The sequence below is a fragment of the Brienomyrus brachyistius genome, chromosome 11 (genome assembly GCF_023856365.1).
Source record: "Brienomyrus brachyistius isolate T26 chromosome 11, BBRACH_0.4, whole genome shotgun sequence".
Classification (NCBI taxonomy): Eukaryota; Metazoa; Chordata; class Actinopteri; order Osteoglossiformes; family Mormyridae; genus Brienomyrus; species Brienomyrus brachyistius.
In genome coordinates, this window is record NC_064543.1 from 12644446 (window position 1) to 12649080 (window position 4635).

Below are 4635 nucleotides of genomic sequence, written 5' to 3' on the forward strand. Positions count from 1 at the left end.
TGGAGTGTTTCTATTCTGTTACTGTCTTTTGTCTGTTTACCACTGGAGCTGCTTTTAAACGTTTGCCATGTTTGTGGTTGGACGTCTCATGGTCCTTCCCCTTCAGCCCTAAGGATTACAGCAATTATCCTGGAATGGTATCCAGCAGACATCAGCCTTGGCTTGGTATGGGAGGTAATTACAGAATGGCACGCAAGTGGACGTAAGGCTGAGTGGCTGCCACCTTCTTGCGACACCATCTCGTGTCCCACGTTGGTGACTGATAACCACCGTTTGTCAAATGGATTCAAGACGTAGAACGTGGCCTAAACTTGAATTATGTTTTACGGTTCTGAGCTCTTCAGTGTGACTGAGTGTATCATTAAAGGCTTTTAAATGACAGTGGCAGGTGAGTGTGTGTGTGAGATATGGGTTGGTACTGTGTTCATCTGGCTTCACTTCAGGAAGATCCAATTCTCAACACGCCAAAGCCTCACAAGGCCTCGCTTCCCCAGTGCCCTGCTTTGTGTGAATATTTCCCAGTAAACCGTCGCTTACAAACCGAAATCTGTTCAAGCGCTGCTTTCGTCCCATGTTCTTTTTGTCTGCCTGTAATAAGATTTGACTAATACTATAAGGCTTATCAAATGAATCACATGGACTGTCTGCTCAGGTTCATGTGAAGACAGGGACCCTTTACCTGGCGTGCTGCAAATAAGCCTTAAACCATTTGCGGGTGGATTTGTAGGATTATCTGTCTAATTGGGCAAAGGTGGGGGGTCCCAAATTCGAAAGCGGTAATAGATTCTGGAGTACTGAAGGTTTGTCTGGTTATGCAAGACTATCTGTTCATGGGGCCTTGACTTGGATGACATGTTTATATGTGATTTTTATCACAAAAAAAAAAAGCCAAAAAATTAGGTTTTCTTACGACCGTTGTCCCGTATCTCAAAGCGCTGTGAGTTTTGCATACTGAAGGATAGAAATTTCCTCCAAAATACAGCATAAACATTTTTGTAATTAACCCAGACAGATGCTGTCAGTAATTAACCTAAAGAAACGGCTATCCGAGACAATATTCGTAATTAATCGTAAGAGATAAGGAGCTATCAGTGCTTTACAGAGTGTGGTGCTTCTTTTTACCCCAATGGGATTCTTAATGTTGGACTCATTTGTAATGCTGCCATGGCTTATTTTAAGAAGTGAACTCGAGTCAATAGGGAATTCACAGATCATCAGGAGACTCTTATGTCAACATTTTAAATTGCATCCATTCAGTGAGTTAAAATTCTAGGAACACTGCGATCATATTAAATTGGCATGAGATCAACAAAGAGTTTTAATCTTTTTGTGGAAGATGGTTAGCGATGTCCATTTCTGTACTGGGTAGTTCTGCGCCTACCTTTCATCAGCTATATTTGTTTCATGGAACTATGTGTGCTGAAAAATTCTAACTAAAACTTACCGGGAAAATTAATGCTATTTAATGAACGAACTTCAAAAATTGTTATGACCTTAAACTGTATATTCTAAGTGGACTAAACTATGATGATATAACACTGAATTTCTTACAAAATAAAATATTCAGGTTTATAGTCATACTACTGTCATTCCTTCCATCTGTCCGTCCCGCCATCTGTCCGTCCCGCCATCTGCCCGTACCCCCGATCTGTCTGTCCAGCCATCTGTCCGTCCCGCCATCTGTCCGTCCCGCCATCTGCCCGTCCCGCCATCTGTCCGTCCCGCCATCTGCCCGTCCTGCCATCTCCCCGTCCCGCCATCTGTCCGTCCAGCCATCTGTCCATCCCGCCATCTGCCTGTACCCCCGATCTGTCTGTCCAGCCATCTGTCCGTCCAGCCATATGTCCGTCCCGCCATCTGTCCGTCCCGCCATCTGCCCGTCCCGCCATCTGTCCGTCCAGCCATCTGTCCGTCCCGCCATCTGCCCGTCCCGCCATCTGTCCGTCCCGCCATCTGCCCGTCCCGCCATCTGCCCGTACCCCCGATCTGTCCGTCCCGCCATCTGCTCGTACCCCCGATCTGTCCGTCCCGCCATCTGCCCGTACCCCCGATCTGTCCGTCCCGCCATCTGTCCGTCCCGCCATCTGCCCGTACCCCCGATCTGTCCGTCCCGCCATCTGTCCGTCCAGCCATCTGTCCGTCCCGCCATCTGTCCGTCCCGCCATCTGCCCGTACCCCCGATCTGTCCGTTCCGCCATCTGCCCGTACCCCCGATCTGTCCGTTCCGCCATCTGCCCGTACCCCCGATCTGCCCGTCCCGCCATCTGTCCGTCCCGCCATCTGTCCGTCCCGCCATCTGCCCGTCCCGCCATCTGCCCGTCCCGCCATCTATCCGTCCCGCCATCTGCCCGTCCCGCCATCTGTCCGTCCCGCCATCTTCCATAGCAGTGTGTCTAATGCAGGATTGTTGTAAACCAAGAAACACAAGGAAGAAGGCAGAGTACCCAGATGCCTAATTATTATAGATCATACAGACAAAAATCTACAGTGTGTTGGGAACAGGAAGTCTCACGGTGGGTCGATGGTTAATACTGTCGCCTCACACCTCTGGGGTCAGGGTATGAATCTCTGCCAGGAGCCCCATGTGTGTGGAACTTGCATGTTCTCCCTTGAGTCGTCATGGGGTTTCCTCTGAGAACTCTAGTTTGCCCCCACAGTCCAAAAGCACACAACGGTTAATTGGAGTTATCAAAATCAGCTGCATATATGTATGGGTTGGTGCCCCATCCTGGCTTATTCCCTGTGTTGTGCCTGTAGCATCTGCAACCCTGAATAGGAGAATTGTGTAGAGAAAATGGATGGATGGATGGAGCAGGAAAGCGGAAGTGTGGGTGGAGGGAGCATAGGCAGGTTCTCAGACTGTTTTTTGATAGACAACAGCTGGGCCTTTTCCGTGTTCAGTTCTGGGGTTGGCTCTGTTACATGGGGGGTGGTAAGCGTGTAAGTGTGCCAAAGGAGAGGCAGTTTCAGCAGAACTCCACATTGCTCTCCAAAACCCCAAGGCATACTTCCTCAATTAACAGCCTTCAGCAGCAGTTAGTCTGTTCCTTTTCCTGCAAACATCTCTTATATGTGAGGCGGAGACACCAAGGGTCCGATGCTGTGTCCACCCAAGACCTGGGTTGTCAACTTTGCTCAGTTGGTTGGAGTGAGATTTTCAATTCGAGACGAGTCTGCACACGCATTTGCATGTATGCAAGAGTTTTATTATCTTACCTAGTTTGTAGGGTTTGCAAACTACCCCAACTATTTTGACGTTGCTAATTCTAGGTTCATAACAGAATAATCCAGATTTGCTGTAAGATTTCTTGCTTGAGCGTGAGAGTCAGAAAACATGAGTACCACACCAGATGCGTGAGAATTGGCAGCCCTGCATGTCCTTCAGATGGCTTTTACTCAAATATTAACGGGAAATATTGCCCTGCATGCTGCTCCATAATCGCTCGGACATTTGTAGACAGTAATTTCCGTGCTAATCACAGTATTCATTACGCTTGAATTAGCAGCAAGCCGCTCGTTTTGCCGAATGCGAGAAAGTTAACACACTTCGGTAGCTTTTCTTTCCTTCCATCTGCTGTCAGACTTTATAACAAAGTCCTTGCAGCAGACCACACACACACAGACTAACAACACACACACATCCAATACACCAGGCTGTTTTTCTTATGTGCAATATTTCTTGAGTGCAATTCCACAGTGTTGTACATATATTAAAATGTATACATTTCCACTTGTACATAAATAGTGTTCATCCTATTGTAGTTCATTTTTGCTGCTCTATTCTTGAACTGTCCACTTTCTGCCGCGACGATGCAAATTTCCCACTTGTGGGACTAGTAACGGATTATCTTATCACGACGCATGCAATTTGCATGCCACAACTGCTCTCTCCACCTCATCTTTATGAACTTCAAACATGCAGAGGAATAGGCTTCGAAAGGTGCTGCCTGGAAATGTAGCATTTTGCACTAACTTGGGAAAGAGATCCCTTACATAGGAAAAGGGTCCAGCTCCCCAGCTAGCTGGGAGCGCAGTAGATTTTCACACAGCAGGCAACAGACTTTGAAAAGCAACGAAACGTGCTGAATTCACCGTCGTCTTCAATTTTGCTCCCCTCCTTATTTTGTTCTCCCAACATTACAGTGTTATGCTCATGGGTAGGTATGTAGAGATGAGATGTAAGACATTATATCCTATGTCTCTCCATAAATGCCTACAGGAAGCTATCACAGCCAATCTGATTTGAAATTGGCTATCAAATAGGGACAAGACGGCAAGTTTTAAAGGTGCCATGCGAGGTTTAATTGTCATGAAATTCTAAAATAAGTATGCATGCCTGAAACAACCTGACCAGTAGCCTTTAATGACATCCACAGAGTTCGAACAGACTGAAAAGTGGGATTTAAATTTGAATCATGGGTGGCGTGTCCCCCTCCCACTTCATAATTATTCGTTTGGACCCCCCCCACATTTAACAAAAAATAGTAATTTTATGCCAGTGTCCACCCCACATTCAAAATGCTTCTGCCGCCCCTGATTTGAATACATGGTTAAATTCAGATGCATTATGGACTCTCCATTCATACTTCAGTTTTCATATTTCAGCTTTCTCTCCAAGCAGGAATTTAGTATGTA